At 42.9% G+C, this 17236-nt stretch overlaps 1 pseudogene; it reads right to left on the bottom strand.

The window, feature by feature from the left end:
• Positions 1–1167: 1167 nt before the first annotated feature.
• LOC105726363 (piezo-type mechanosensitive ion channel component 2-like) lies at positions 1168–16708 on the bottom strand (annotated as a pseudogene).
• Positions 16709–17236: the final 528 nt, after the last annotated feature.

Raw genomic sequence — 17236 nt, 5'->3', positions numbered from 1 at the left:
TTTTGAATAAAATCACACTCAAAATACTCTTTTACAAAAAATATACTCCCTCTCAAAGTATTCTTTTATTTTGAATATAATCACACTCAATGTTCTCTATTATAAAAAATATAGTCCCTCTCAACGTACTCTTTTATTTTCAATGTGATCACACTCAAAGTACTCATTTATAAATAATATATTCCCTCTCAAAATACTCTTTTGTTTTGAATATAATCACACTCAAAGTGTTGTTCTATCAAAAATATACTCCCTCTCAATGTATTCTTTTATTTGGAATATAATCACACTCAAAATACTCTTTTATAGAAAATATACTCCCTTTCAACGTCCTGTATTGAAAGAAATATACTCCCTATCAAAGTACTCTTTTATTCAGAATATAATCACACTCAATGTACTCTTTTATAAAAAATATACTCCATCTCAAAGTACTCTTTTGTTTTGATTATAATCACACTAAAAATACTCTTTTATAAAAAATATAGTCCATCTCAATGTACTCTTTTCTTTTGAATATAATCAAACTCAAAATACTCTTTATAAAAAATATAATCCCTTTCAACGTCCTCTTTTATGAAAAATATACTCCCACTCAATGTACTCTTTTATTTTGAATATGATCAAAGTAAAATTACTCTTTTATAAAAAATATTCGCTCTCTCAAAGTACTCTTTTATTTTGAATATAATCACACTCAAAGTACTCATTTATAAAAAATATAGCCTCTCTCAAAATACTCTAGTATTTTGACTATAATCTCACTCAAACTACTCTTTTATAAAAAATATATTCCCTCTGCTGCGTGAGGGGACAGAGAACTTTGGTTGGACTACAGTTTGTAAAAAAAAAAACCACTAACTTTATTATTAAGACCGAACTTTTTGTCCTTTCAAATTGTAAATCTGTCTATAAATGTGACGCATGTGGTTGTGAAAGAAACTGTGTAATAGGAAAAGTTGTACCAGCATCTTCATATTATTGAGAAATTTTTTTCCAGCATGGGCACTTAGAAAAAGGACATGGCAGATGACTCTTTGTTCCTTTGAGATAATATTTGAATAGAACCTGGCATTCTACTTTCACCTTAAAAGATCCATCTAATGTTAAGTCTCAGAGATCTGGAAATGTTTTGTACAAATTATCCAAACAAAACATAAAAATAAGCTTTTAATAATTTAGTTCCTATTGTGCCCAATAAAATCAAATCTTTTAGGAACAAACCACAAGAAAAGATAAGAATGTTTTAGAGTGAACTAAATATAGACATTGTTTATTTGTTTTGAAGAGGGTTTTGGTTTTGGTTATTATGTCTTTAAGTTTTCTGATATGCCCCCCTTTCAATATGTAGATATTTATTCGTTTGAAAGAATACCTTAAAATGAGGGTTCTAATTCCAGATTCTGGGTCTGTGAGTAGCATTTTCCTGGATGAAAAGGGAGCAAGCCCACTTGTCCCTAAAGGAATTGTGTGCTGCTCTCAAATTGCCAGGCCAAAGGGTCTTCGGATTCTTCCTTTTATCACCTCTGCTCGAAGCAAATTTTGTTAGAAGGGCATGCCTTTGCTTAGGCAGATTGGGAATACCAATTCACTACAGAATAAAGATTTTTAAAATGCAGTAAGATGGTAAATGCATTGTATGAAGAATTTCTCAGTGTATAGTCTGAGAACTTTTGCATGTTGAATTGTGGCCATTCTTATTTAAAATTAAAACTATAATCTAAGGTAAAATAAATAAATAAATAAATAAAATGGAAAATGGAAGCCCCTTCTCACATTATGACCACTCAAGGGTATCCAGTGCTAATCAAATTCATTTAATTCATCTGTCTTAATTTCCTCAACCAGCTCCTGTTTGGTGAGCCTCAAATTGCTTCCAGTTCTGCTAATACAGAGAATGCACTCATAAGTCTGTGCCTAGATAGATCTTTCTCATATTTTGAAGTACTTCTTTGGATAGATTCCCAGAGTAGTCCTACTAGTCAAGATATCAATATATACCACAATTTAAAAAGTTGAACAATTTCAAAAATGGATCAATATGTAAATGTTTACTGCCACTAATGTCCAATAACAGAGACATAACTTCTTAGATTATCAAAGTGGCCAGTGGCCAGGAATCTGCTGTATGTAACTGATAAACCCTGAAATGTCCTCCTTCCCGCCACTTCAGGCCATGGGAAAGTATCAAATGAGATGACAACCAGTGAGCTCATCTAGATGACAGGTCTTCATGGAGATCTACTACAGGGATTTACTTACAGTGTCCCTAGAAAAAGCTCGTATAAATTTATTGAAGTTCTGCTGGTCCATAACTTTCAACTGGCTTTGTTGGGCACTCATTGTGAAAATAGACTGGAAAACAAAGAGAACAGCGTTGTCAATATTCCCCGGCTCTTCTCTGCATCCTGAGTCAAAAGAAAAACATTTAGGTAGGATATTGCCCATTTTTGTAGAATATGTTTATCCCATGACAAATGGCATCTGAGATCTCTTTTTGGAGTGATTATTCTGGTGCTCAAGACCAGAGGTGAACTATTCTCTCAACATCTTCGGCACCTCATTTCATACACTGCATATTTGCTGAGCAGTCAAGATGTAGATAGGATAGCGAGGTCAGCAGCCCATAACTAAATACCCTACAGGCAGCTATCATAAAGGAGGGTGGCGCGGGCAAGGCTCTGGTAGGTGGGTGTGCACAGAGATCACCTGATACCCTCCCAGCGTAATTGTGACAGAGACGTCCAGGGGCTGGTTGATGACCCCAGTGGGGATTTGATCAACCACATGAAGAGAAGAGGAAACCAGACGATGCAGATGAGCAGGACGATGATCATTCCTCCCATGCCATACTTCACCACTTTCTTCTTCTTCTGGCCCCGTGGCTGAGGGTATCTCTGCAACAGAGAGTTCAGACAAGGCTCAGGCTCAGGCTCAGGCACTGTCCCTGAAGGCAGTGGGATTGGTGGAGGGTGAGTGCTCTTCCTGAGGTGCTGGGAACATGGATTTGGCCCCTAAATTTTTTCTGTTTGCTCTGAAATGGGGATAGCAACCTTGTCCCAACCTCAAAATGAAGTTAGGTAGTGATGTGATGCTCTCCTGAGCTTGCTCCATGTACCCCTGGTGGTTCCACAGGGGCCAGCAGAACTGGAAGGGCCTTCTCCCTTCAAGACTGTGGGTGGGTTTTGCTGGTGATGAACTCATGGACCAAGGGATCAAATATCCGAGTGAATGAACCTTCTGGTTTTAAGAGATTATGTGAAAGAAAGATATTTTACTTTCAATTCCTGAATATTTAAAATCTGTGCCTTTCAGTTGATCCCTCCTTGCCCTTGGAGGGTAGAAAAACATGATTTTTAATTTAATCCATGATACGTGTTGTTAAAGACAATGTTGTTCTAGTCCTAAAGTAAGATTTGTATGATTAGAAGTGTCCCCTCTGGATGCTGGCTGCAGGGAGTGGGTGTGAGGGGCAGGTGCGTGTTGCAGGCACTTGCTTTCCTACAGGAGCCCGTGCACCGGTAAGGCTGGCTGTGCTTCTGTTTGCTTTAATACATATTCATGAAGGACCCACTATGCCCCCTGCCTAGAGGCTATGGACAAGTGGAAGTTGGAGCTGTGCTGCCTGACATTGAGCCTGCTTCTGGTCTACATGTGTGTTCCTTACTTCAGTGTTGCTGCTCCATGACCTTCTGTCCTTTCAGGGTTACCCCTCAGGTCAAGCTACATGCAGAACACAGGGTCAACCCCACTCCCCAACTTTGCATTGTGATTTATCTTCAGGAGGGATCCATTCATTTCAGCAGATTAAGGTAAGGGAAAATAGTCTACCATTTACGCATAGGCACCAGCTGTAGGTTACAAACCAAGAGAGAGGCCTGCGAATCAATACAGGACATGAATGCAGTAGCTTTCAAGCCTGGACACTGAGTGCCAAAGATGGTGCTGGAAACAGGAGAATGGAGGCTTGACCGGGTGCTGAGCCAGGGCCAGTGTACTCCGCACTCAGTGTGCATAAGGTAATACTCCCTGTGGTTTTGCACTATGGAAATTGCATGAAGTTCAGATGGTAGCAGAGCATTTTGATATTTTTGCACTGGAATTTGATAGTTAACTATTTCCTACAGCATCAAATACAGAGAGAAGTAGCAGTGTATTTTGATTTTTTCCCAATTTTCTATATTGAAAGAAGACTAGGGTCTCATATTTAAAAATATGAAATACATATTCACAAATATATATACTCAAACACACACACACACACACACACATGCAAACAGATGTGTATAGATTTGCTCTTTCATTATTTTCTCAGTGAGGCAAATTTAGATCACAGGCCACTCCTTTCCAGCAGCACCCACATTACATCATGAGAGTATTGCAAGTTAAAGAAGATCAATGTATCTCTGCCAAGGACAGTTTTATTCTGTTCCACCTGAAGTGGGACCATATCAGTTTCTCTCCTGGGTCAGTCTCTTCGAGGCTTATCTAAAAAATTCCCAGAGGCTCCTCTCTCCTTCTGCTCAGCCCTCTCGCTGCTTTTCCCAGGCAGAACAGGGCAAAGCCCTCTTGACCCATCTCAAATTATAAAGCCAAATTTCCCCTCCCTTTCGTTCTTTTTTTTTTTTTAATTGAGATGGAGTCTCACTCTGTTGCTCAGGCTGGAGTGCAGTAGTGAGATCTTAGCTCAACGCAACCTCTGCAACCCAGATTTAAGTGATTCTCATGCCTCAGCCTCCCAAGTAGCTGGGACTATAGGCGCGCACCACCACGCCCAGCTAATAGTTTAATAGTTTTTTTTTTTTTTTGAGACGGAGTTTCGCTCTTGTTACCCAGGCTGGAGTGCAATGGCCTGATCTCGGCTCACTGCAACCTCCGCCTCCTGGGTTCAGGCAATTCTCCTGCCTCAGCCTCCTGAGTAGCTGGGATTACAGGCACGTGCCACGATGCCCAGCTAATTTTTTGCATTTTTAGTAGAGACGGGGTTTCACCATGTTGGCCAGGCTGGTCTCAAACTCCTGACCTCAAGTGATCTGCCTGCCTCAGACTCCCAAAGTGCTGGGATTATAGGCATGAGCCACAGTGTCCGGCCCTCCTCTCCTTTTCAAAGGCATTGTCCCCTTTCCATCCTGCGCTGCTCCATCACCCCTTTCCTAGGCCATTCAACTCTTTATTTTTGAGATAGTGTCTTGCTCTACACCCCAGACCACAGTGCAGTGTCATGATCATGGATCGCTGTAGCCGCGGGGAACTCAACTCCTCACTATGCTTCTGCTTGGGGCTCCTGTTGCACTGCACTTCCAATCAGCTTCCTGAAATGTTCTGGAAAGCGGTGCATGGAATTTCTGGTATAAGCAGAGTAAGAGTGAGTGGCCTGCACTGTGTGTGCTCACACCAGCATTTCGCCTTTCAGGTTATTGCTCTTGCTTCATAAAGTGTGTTTGTAAAGCCCTTGCAGTGTGTGACATTCAATGTAGAATCATACCCAAGAAGAGTTACTATTAAGAGCAGTTTATTATTCCACTTCAATCCAGATGATACTAGTAATGTTTCAGACTAGTACTAACCAGTGCCAGATTCATTCGGACTCCCCAGTATCACCTCTCACTTACCTAAATGTCTCAGGAAGTTTTGCCATGGATGATTTCAAAGGCTAATATCCTGAAGTAGATATTGGTTTTGCATAGAATGGAAGTATGTACTTAAGTCGTTGTGATACATTAAAATGAGGCTTTTTATTTCTTAAAAATAAAATAAAAAGTTAATTTAAGTCTTTCTTGGCAGAAATGCCTCAAGTTACAGGCCAGAATGAGCTTTCCTTCAGTGGGAGGCAAGGTGGTGGCTGCAACCACGTCATAACAGTGTGAAAAATGTCGCCTGGTGGCTCCAAGGCGGGGAATGGCACACATGAGCTGAAGAGCAGGGGAGCTGCCCCTTCTTCCAAGAAACAAGACCTTGCATCCATGCAGATGATCACACTGGGTGGGATCATTCAGGGGCTTTTGTGATTCAGAAGCCCCCTTCCTAAGCACTGCCTGTTCACTCAGGTGAAACAGTGTCTCACTATCAGTTTTCCCAGCCTTCTGGAAGCTCTTGTACTCAAAGGGCCTCATCTTCTTGTCCTCTTGGTAGAGGAACTCACCCATCTTATGGAGAACGCAGGCTGCAGGCACAGGATTGCTCCTTGCTGGCCTCTCCTCCTCCTACTTTCTGCAGGATGGTGATGGCTCTTTGCCACAACTGACTCGCTCACTCATACCTCTGACTCTACCATCTCCACACCCCCATTGGAACTTCCTCTGATACTAGAATTTTTACTTTTTTCATCTGGGCCTTTCCTTACCATCTACAGAGGTCCAAACACTCTCCATTTTGAAATTATCCTCTGGGCTTGCTTCTCTTTTGAATTCTCTCTCTCTGTCCATGCCCTTGCTTGGGCTTGGTTCCTCCAAGACGCTGCCTCTTGTGAGCTCCTAAGTCCCTGCAGCTGGGTGTCGGTGTCAGCACCCATCCTACCTTTGAAACTGACTGTGCAAAGATCACCAGCTATCCAGTGAATATAAGATTCAACATCTATTCTCAGTATTCACGTATCTCAAACTCTGCATATTTGGCTTCTTGAATTTCTGTTCTGTCTCTGGGTCTTAAAATATGGAAAGAATGAATAGATGAGGATAGAGGAGTAGGGTAGGAGGTAAACCAGGAAAGAGCCAGTAGCTTTAACTCCAGAGAGCCAGAGACAGGAGAAGATGGGTGGATCTATTTCAGGTAGCCAGGACAGCACAAGGAGGAACTGAGAGATATGTGCATTTGTAAATAACTAACTGTTTTTTATTGTGGTGCAACAAACATTTATTGCATGTCTAGGCTCAAAGTATTAAGTGATTTCTAGGCCATATATGGATGAACAGACACTGAGCTTATCATCATAGAGCTCATAATATAGAGAAAAATAAAGAGACAAGCCCCAATGTGTTAAGTACTAGATGGATTGAATTTAGAGGGTTGTTGGGGCCCATAGTGAAAGATGGGGTCTAGACTTGAGGGGTTAGGGCAGGTCCATGGAAACAGAGGTGTCTACCTTGGCATCTGGAGGCTGGGAAGGACTTAGGCAATGAGGAGGTGAGCAGGATGTTTCAGACAGTGCAAAGATGTGTCAAGGCCTTGCAAATAAAGATATGGTCTTTATTAAATGGAGACAAAGGACCCAGGAACCAAAATAAAAATGTAGATTCTTGCCCTGTACCCCATCAACTTACACTCTTCATTAGCTCTCTGTTTGAGACCCACACCCTACCTTCCTGATGCTCTCAAAGTATCATGTGCCCCTCTATGAAAGCATTGTCATAAATAATGCATTTATTTGCATCATCATTTTAGATTTCTCTACCTTTTATTTTAAGTTCAGGGATACATACGCAGAATGCGCAGGTTTGTTACATAGGTAAACATGTGCCATGGTGGTTTGCTGCACAGATCATTCCATCACCTAGGTATTAAGCCCAGTGTCCATTAACTATTCTTCCAGATGCTCTCCCTCCTCCCACCCCACAACCCGTGTCAGGCCCCAGTGTGTGTTGTTCCATTCCATATGTCCATGTGTGTTCATCATTCAGCTTGTGTCACCATTTTATTAGCACCTGTTTCCATCCACTAAGCCATCAGTTCCATGATGGTGGGGCATTGTGTGTTTGGGTCACCACTCTACTCTTATGCTTAGCAGAGTTCTGGGCACATAAGAATGTGCTTAGTCAATGTTTATAGTAGGCTGCACAAATGAAGGCCTCAAATTCACTTCATTCCTGTATGCATGACCCTTTGCAATCAGTTTCTCCGTTCCTTTGGATCTAGGCTGGCCCTTAAACATGCTCGAAGTAGTAGAATGTGGTGGAAGTACTGGTGGTAGAACTCTGAGCTTAGTCCTCACTGGACTTTGCAGGTTTCCCTCTCATTCTCTGGGAATGTGCTGCCACCAGGGGAAGAAGCCTGGACTTGCCTCCGAATACATGGAGAAAGAGACCTAGCCAGATGCAACCTTCAGGCATCTGAGTGACACCATCGAATAACATCCAATTGGGCCACCAGATGATGGCAGCCACAGGACTGACTCCAGGCAAGACTGTCCAGTGGAGCCCAGCCCAAACTGCTGACCCACATAATTGTAAGGAAATAAAATGGTTGGTTTTTTGTTTTGTTCATTTTACTTTAAGTTCCAGGATACATGTGCAGAATGTGCAGGTTTGTTACATAGGTATCCATGTGTCATGGTGGTTTGCTGCACCTATCAACCTGTCATCTAGGTTTTAAGCCCCACATGCATTAGGTATTTGTCCTGATGTTCTCCCTCCCCTTGTGCCCCACCCCCTGACAGGGCCCAGTGTGTGATGTTCCCCTCCCTGTGTCCATGTGTTCTTGTTGTTCAACTCCCACTTATGAGTGAATACATGCGGTGTTTGGTTTTCTGTTCCTGTTTTAGTTTGCTGAGAATGATGGCTTCTAGCTTCATCCATGTCCCTGCAAAAGACATGATCTCATTCTTTTTTATGGCTGCATAGTATTCCATGGTGTACATGTGCCACAATAAAAGGTCTGTTTTTTTAAACCACTGTATTTGGAGGTAGTTTGTTAGCAACAACAGACAATGGATATATCTGCTGAATGAGTGATGCCCGGGTCTGAAGTAGACCTGGGGCAGAGGTTTCATGATAAGTCTCCTCTGTGTGATCCTTTGCATGTACTTTGGGGTAGCTTTGATTGTTAGAAATTCTTCACATTCCATTGAAACATACTGAAGCTTTTGCCTACTTGTCTTAATTCTGTTTTTCTTAAGTCTCACAGACTAATTTCAATTTCTCAACTCTTTTCAACATTTCTAATTGTTAAAAATATCTACTTTTTCTGCACATGTACCCCTATATTTTTTCTACTTTAGACTAAACAATCCTTAGTTCTTCCTACTTTTTCTCATGTGTCAGGATTTCCAGACCCTTTGTCACCCTAGTTGCTACCCTCAGTTTCCCTTTGGTAGAGAGACTCTCATATTCTGGTGTCCTGTCAACTCCTCTGCTCCTTAGAAATCAGGACAAGCAAATATGATTTTAAGTATACTGCCAGGCCCATCTCCCTCACTCCACAAACCCATAAACACGGAGACCATAGTACAACAGGCTCCATGACTGTAACGCTGAAATTCCCAGGAAAGCTGCAGAACATACCAGGAATCATACAGAGCGGCCTTTTTCAAGGAGGGTATTTTGAGATGAGAAAGAAAGATATTTCATACGACCCCAGCTAATGTTTGTTGGGTATTTCCATTGCTTTTATGCAACAGACTCTTCTTTCATATATTAAACTTTTGAAAGTCTAATAAATAATAGTAATCTAGACATATTTAAACCTTAATATTCAGCCTAGCAGAATAAGCAGATATTTGCACTTCAATTTTCTTTGCACGAAGAGGTTAAACTGTCCATCCCTCATCAAAGAGTGAGTCAGAAGTAAGCATAAATCCAAGCCACCACCAACCCCATTTTTCTCTGCAACATCACATTCCGTTCTGCTCCCAAATGAGTCATTTAAGAGTTGTTGGAATATATCAAGCAATATACCATTAATACTAAAAAATCACTACAATATGAAGTTGCTAAAAGAAAACATCTGGATGCTATTGATGACTATGCCAGCAGTAAGTCTAAAATTCCCAAATCTAATGGGTAGAAATCACTGGGACATTTATAGGTTGTGGTAGTTTTGCATCATGCCTTCATTCATTTGGCATTCATAACCAGCCTGTATCTAAGAGAAGCAAACAGGAATAAGGCACTCCTCCTGGCTTCTTACCTTCTCTGACTCACGCCAACACTTCAGGATGAATATGTGGGCATAGATATCCTCCACACAGATCCAGCTGGACAGGCTCAAGGTCATGTCTGTCCACACCTAGTCCATCACTGCCCTCAGCTCAGTCAAAAAGGGCACGAGGCGAAACCTGGCAGGAAACACATCTTGTCAGAAAGACATTCGTGGGTGGCCCCCACCACCCTGCTCACCCGGGAACTCAAGCAGTTCCTTACGGCTTTAAGCCCATGTCTCAGGAGAAATTCTCCAGGTGACCCTTCAGTAAAACCCAACTTGGAACACAACTGCTTTTCATTATAAGTCTAATCTATGGATTTGTATCTTTTTCATTGTTTTCCTTTGTCCTGATGATCATAACCAACCGGGATCTCCCTTTTAGGTAAGTGTGAAGGTGACTCAGCTTCTTTCACATTTATTTGTTCATATTACAAGACTCTGTTGGCCATGGGTACTGAATGTCTGTGCCTCTGCTGTTGGATGAATTAGCAGGGGCGGTGCATCTGGTAGGTTAAAGATGAGGGCAAATGGATAGAGGCAGAGGGAGGAGGAGTTGTGGGGAGCCAGGGTGTGAGGTTCCTCAGCCGTAGGACTTGCTGGAGTACCAGGGTGATGGTCTTGGCTCAGCCTCTGTGGTTCAGTTTTGTTTCAGAAGGGGTTGAGCTGGGCTTCTCCAGGCTCTGAAGAATGTTCCTTGTCTCTTGACTGACACAGAGCTTCTCCCAGAGCCCTCACAGCAGTGTGGATTGCCACTCAGAAACTCTCCCCTAGGCTGCCTCAGCACTGTCAAGTGAATATAAATCCAATCCTCAGAAGAAACATCAGGCCCAGTCCCAGGCTGGCACTGCATAAAACACTATTCCACACACAGCGCTTCACAGCATCTGAAAACACTCAACACCTCTTCTGTCTGGTGCTGAGGAGGCGTGTGGCAATTAAACACAGAAAGAGTTTTGCCAACATTTTAAGAGTTCTGCAATGATTCACACTGCTGGATTTGTCCTTTCCCCCGTCCTTCCCAGATGGGAAATAAAATGCCTTTCCATGGCTGTACTTCCCCCTACAAGTGACTGTGACAATGCAGTGTCCCTACCCTTGGAATAAGAAGAGGTTGACATAATTGTAGCTCTTGGTGAGGAAGTTCCCCAGGACTCGCGTTGGGTAGCCACAGCGGATCTGGTAAGCAGACAACCCAACGTAAATGCACTTCACAAAGTACCAAAGCTGGGCAACCAGGTTCTGGCTGAATTTCCTAAAATGTAAACATGCAGAAAGTGAAGAAATGAAATACCCTTCTGAAACAAAAGGACGGCAGTATCGAATTAAAACAACAAGCCAACAGAATTTCTGCTTCGTCACTCAAATCCAATTCTAATGAATTGTCCATACATCATGGATCACTTCAAAGGCAAAAAGTGAGATATAAAATTAAATAATAAAAACAATTTCCTTTGAATGGTTCCTCCAAGATATCTTATTCCATTGTCTCAGCCATAATTAAAATAAATTATTAAGTGAATTTACTGATAAATATTTTCGCACTATGTAGATGATGCAGCTACCATAGTCCAAATTACACTCCTGAAAGAAAAAAAACTATATACACGATATATATGTTTTATATAAACATATATATAAACACATATGTATATTTACTTAAGAGGATTCATAATTTGGAATATGCAGGAGAAAGAATTCTGACAGGTGGACTCTCAATCTCTTTTTACTATACATTATAAACATAGATAATGGATTAACAAACTGCAAACACCTGGATTTGGTTCCAGTTCTGTCTATATGTTATGGGGTTTGTTTCCCAAGCCATCATTGCTGAAGACATCAGTGTCTTTGACAATTCTTCCTAGTTCTGCAAATCTAGAACTCTGTGACTGAATTTTTATTGATTTTTAGTGATCTCCTCAACAATACAGATGGTAGTCTCTTCTCCAGGTGAATAGAGAGTGAAGAGACATATAGTGGTGTACAGCTCATGACTGCTAGCACAAGTTTGAAAAAAGTTTAGTAGAATTAAATTTCACACTAGAAAAAAAATTAGAATATAGTTTTAAAGAATGACGAGCTGTAGGACCACTTTAAACTTTAGATAAATGCAACATTATGGAAATGTCTTAAATATGGTCAGTGAAAAATTTAAAAAGGAAATAAAAGGAAAACTTTTGCCTTGGTGAGAGTTTGTTATAATCTTCTCTGTCCTCAAACTTAAGAGCCACACTTGAAGGTTTTGATACAAGCAGCATATTTCTTTTGATGCCATATTTTGGATTTGTCTCTTCCCTTTCTTCCTCCTGTCACTTTCTCCCTCCCTTCCCCTCTCCTCCCTTTTTCCCTCCCTTCCCCTCCCCTCCCTGTTTGGGAGGCCCAGGCAGGAGGATTGTTTGAGGCCAGGCGTTTGAGACCAGTCTGGGTAACATAGTAAGACCTCATCTCTACCAAAAGTAAAAAAAATAAAAATGAAAAATAGTCAAGCGTGGTAGTGTGCACCTGTATCCCCAGCTGCTCTGGAGGCTGAGGCAGGAGGATTTTCTGAGCCCAGGAGTTTGAGGTTGCAGTGAGCTATGATCATACCACTGCACTCTAGCCTGGGTGACAGAGTGAGATTTTGTCCCTAAAAGCAAGAAATAAGTAATTAAAAAGAAAACTAGCACGTCACAGTCTGGGAGTGCAGTTCCAGAGGTTTTCAGAGTCACAGCAGATGATGGCAGCTTCACTGGATTAGGTACGTGGCTCCCCAGGCCAGTGATGAAGAGTTACCGTTTGCTTGCATACATAAAATCAGATCTACTTACTAAAAATTTCTGCTCCTACTACATCATACGGACAAGGCCACATTCACCTTCTGCAGAGCCTTTTCTTTCATAACCTAACAGAGCTGATATTCCCCATTTCTAAAACTCCACTTTATTTTTCTTTGCCAAACTGACTGGATCACTTGTTCATGTAATTAGCACCAACAGTCTCAAGCACTGTTTTGCCTGGAGGCATGGGGCGGGAGACACTCTGTAGAGAGTAAGGAGGAAGTAGACTTTGGGTTGGAGGCTGGGGAGAAGAAGGGGAGGGAGCAGAGCTTGGAGACGCCAGGTACACTGCGGAACTGAAGGCCAACACCTTTCCTTAGGGCTCTAGGTGATAGAGGGGATCACAGCAGCTACTTTGAAGGATCTCACCAGCCCTTTCTTGACAGCTTCAGGCTGCCCTGGTCAGTGGCACTAGTTGTACTAACAGCAGCAGCATCGGCAGGATGGGTCCACCTGCTTCTCTCACCGTGAGCTGAAACATTGCTAGGTGCTTTCAAACCCTGCTGCAATTGACCCCCACCAGTCTCCTATATGGAGACTCTATCATCTGCTCCTCATTGCTCTTCCTTTATCTTTTCTTCTGTCCAGGAAGCAGCCTCCAATTATTCATCTATTTCTCGAATGACTTCGTCTTATGCCCTCTCTCCTTCTCAAAAATGCCCCAGAGACCATATTCCACTTTACCTCCACCTCTGCTGAGGTGTAGAGAGAAACACAGCATAAAGATCCTAGGTTTGCTCTGGTCATTAAGGCTGTCCCCTTTCTTATTTATAGAAACCTTATTTCTACAAATATGAATAAAATCTAATTAAAATATTTTTGAGTAATCAGTTCACACTTTGGATTTGCATTAACTATGGACCCAACACTTTAGCTTTTCCTAGCCTCGTGGTGCTGCTGCGCCAAGGCTCTGCCTGCAGCCAGCAGTTCTGCTGTGCAATACATGTGAGTGTCACCACAGGAAATGCATTTGCGTAAAGGTGGGCTGGTGCCTCCAGCTTCTGAAGAACTTACCTCTCAGTCACGCCGGGTAAGATGAAGAACATCCAGAAGTGAATTCCGAACACAAGAATGACCTGGAAGATGACCTTTCCCAGTACAGTCTTCCTGAGGTAGAGGGCTCGGTCCACCACCATGGTTCCAAACTGAATGAGGACCATCACCAAAAACGGCCCCGGGACCTGGTCCTCCGACAGCGAAGAGGTGATGTCTGCGGCTGCTGAGTGTTTCTGGGGAAGAGACAACAAATTCATGCCCAAGAGGCAGTTCACGGGAGGGAGCACCATCACCATGGGGGAGAGTGGGTGCTGTGGCCTTTGCCCTAACCCATCCCAAAGGCCCAAAAGCCGAAGACAATGATGATGAAGTCCACCGTGTCAGCCAGGAACATGAGCACATACACGTCAGTCACGGCGCTATAGTCCGGGTGGATGAGGTTGTAAAAGAACTGTTTGATGGGCACATAGATCTGCAGCGTCCTGCAAAATGGAAGCCCCCCACCAACCCGCTTGTTTCAGGAGGGGCAGGATGGCAGAAATGACCAGACACTGCCATCATGCCATTCCTCTGCATTCCCCTTTCCAGCCAGGTCCCACCATCCTCTCTTAGCCTCAGGATAAGCTGCTGGGGGTGGCTCCTGCTCTAATGAAGGGTGTACACACATTTACTGCCAAGATAGGTACTGAAGCCCTCTCTGCTGATGGCACCACAAGCCTCTCCTCTTGCTTGAAGCATAATAGAATGGTATGATGCCCTGGGAACAAGGTGCTGGGTTTGTAGCCTGATTCAATTGCTCTCCACCTGCAAGACCCATGAGCATGCTATGTAACTCTCTGTGTTTAGTTTTGTCATCTGTAAAACTGGAGTGATAACAAGACCTGATGCCTAGGACCAAGGTGGGAACTAAAGGAGGGAATGTAAGAGGGAGGGTGCTCAGACTTGGAGTGCTTGGTCCGTGTGTGTTTGAATGTGCAACACCCCTGCTCCTCCTGTTTTAGGGCTTGTGTCCATCCTGGCTCCCACATACTGCCCTGGCCTTTTATCTGTGCCTAAGTGCTGTGTCCTGCTGGCTCTTGCTCGTCTGTCTAGCCTTTGCCCCATCTTTGCTCTGAGACCTGCCTTCGGTTCAATGCCATGTTCAGGTGTGGCTGGCTCTCCTGCTGTCAGAGCTTCTGTTCAGGGCTCCACTCCCACTGCAGTCCCAGTCCCATGCACCACTTCCGTCCCCAGCAGGTGGAGGGACCTGTGCAGTTTGCCTGGAACAGGCATATGACCCTGGACAAAGCATTTCTCCACCATGCACTTCCATCCCCTTCTCAGGATAAGAGTGCAGCTCTAAGGCCCTTCCAGTTTTGACACTGTATTCCTCTCAGTCTGGCTGGACTTCCCCATAATGCCTAAGAATACCATCCATGAACCATTGAAGTGACCCATTTGCTCTGTTCAAATAGAAAAAGCATGTGCATAAATGCAGTGGATATAAAATGAATCACACTTACGGAAAAATGATTTTTAAAAACAAGACAGAAAGGGTAATTTCATTCTGCCTTATACACATAGCATTTGTGACATGAGAATTTACTCCTCTGCTCTTTGCCCCTGGTTCACAGGAAATAATAAAGCCCAAAACCCTAAAATAAAGCACACAAGCCAAATGTTCTCATGGACTCACTTCTTTATGGTAAAGGCTTTTGCTTTGATCAAATGTTCTCGAAACTTTTCCATATAAAGTTCCCTTTTGCTTTTTTGCTTAATACTCAAAACACTGCTTCCTTTTTAACTGCTGTTTCAGGTGCTTGTGCTGCCTAGAAATAAAAAGAGATCACAAGATGTATCTCTTTTGAAGAGATACATCTGGCATTTGTTCACCTAAATATCCTGGCATTTGTTCACCTAAATATCCCAGAAGCAGCCCCCAGAGCCCACATGGTGGAGGGATAGCTCACGACTGCTTGAGAGGATGAGTACGCAAGGATACATTTATGAAAGACTACTGAGCCCTTTGAGATGTCCTTCTCAACTCTGCTCCCAGTATGGTGACTCTTTCCTGGATTGTTATGCAATCTTTGTTCCAGAAGTAAACAAACTGGAAGGATGGTTTTTATTGTGCTATCCAGGATGCAGATGTTCCAGACAGGATGCCCCATGTCTGTTTTCATATCCTTATTTCTCTAATTGTAAAATGAATATGACATAATCTGACAGCATCTGCCTCAAAAGCAGGTTCAGAAAATGACTACACACCACTGCATGGAAAGCTTCAGACAGGAGCCCCATAAACACAAAGCTTCAGACAGGAGCCCCATAGATACAAAAGTCCAGTGATTTCAACAGGGACAGCTGTGAGGCCTATCTACTTCCTGATCATACTCCTTGTTTAGGAAGAAATTAATTACTAGACTAGGAGATAACTGCATAGTGTGGCTAGAAGTTCTCCTCAATTACATCTAAATATCTTCAAAAAATACATTGTGATTGATAGCACTCTGGACAAGCCCTGCAGATTTTTTGCATGTAAATTAAAAATTATCATGAGCCTGGCATTTATTAGGGACAAGGCAGTGTGCCAGCCACTTTTCACAATTGTCTGAAACCCTTGTCCTGAGATAATAAGATTTTGAGTAGAGGGGTTACACAGCTGAGGCAGGATTTGAACTCGGGTCTCTCTGATTTCAAAGCCCTTTCTTTTCACATAACAATGTCTGTCTCTTGATAGCACCCAATACACCATCTTGCCCCAGACCCACAGGCACCGGAAAAAAAAGGCCACCTGGGGCTAACTACAGCCTAGATATATTGTGTTGACAGATACCTCTTTGGGATCTGTTTGAAGAAAAGCTGGCTCTCTGGGATGGCTCAGAGCCGGTGCTGGAGTGCTTCCTCTGGACAGCTGTCTGCTGCTCTGGGAAGGTCACATGCACTGACTCCACGGATGCCGCCAGGTTAATGGAGTTGAGAGAATCAGAGGAGTCCCTCCTGCCATGACTGAGGGAAAGCTCATCATCTGATTCCTCCTTGTCCATGCCACTTGCAGTCATGTCATCTTCATCCCATAAGCCATGGCACTAAGAAGCAGGGACAGGGACAATTGAGGCTACTATTTCAGGTGGAACCATTGGTATTCTGTCCTACAAAATCTCATCCAACAAACTGTCCTTCAAGATTAGAAAAACAAGATGATATGGTTTGGCTGTGCCCCACCCAAATCTCAACTTGAATTCCCATGTGTTGTGGGAGGTAATTGAATCATGGGGGCAGGTCTTTCCCATGCTAGTCTAGTGATAGTGAATGAGTCTCACAGATCTGATGGTTATGAAAAAGGGAGTTTCCCTGAACAAGCCCTCCTCTCTTTGCCTGCTGCTGTCCACATAAGATGTGACTTGCTTCTCCTTGCCTTCTGCCATGATTGTGAGGCTTCCCCAGCCATGTGGACCTGTAAGTCCATTAAACCTCTTTTTTTAAATTGCCCAGTCTCAGGTATGTCTTTATCAGCAGCATGAAAACAGATTAACACACAAGAAAAGAAAGCTTGTCTAGTGCCTTATGAGGATCCCAGTAGGTGACAG

Source organism: Aotus nancymaae, unplaced genomic scaffold (assembly GCF_030222135.1).
Source record: "Aotus nancymaae isolate 86718 unplaced genomic scaffold, 86718_ANA_hifiasm-v0.15.2.pri h1tg000009l, whole genome shotgun sequence".
NCBI classification, from domain to species: Eukaryota; Metazoa; Chordata; class Mammalia; order Primates; family Aotidae; genus Aotus; species Aotus nancymaae.
Note: the sequence above shows the minus strand (reverse complement) of the source record. Positions and strands in the feature narration are given on the sequence as shown.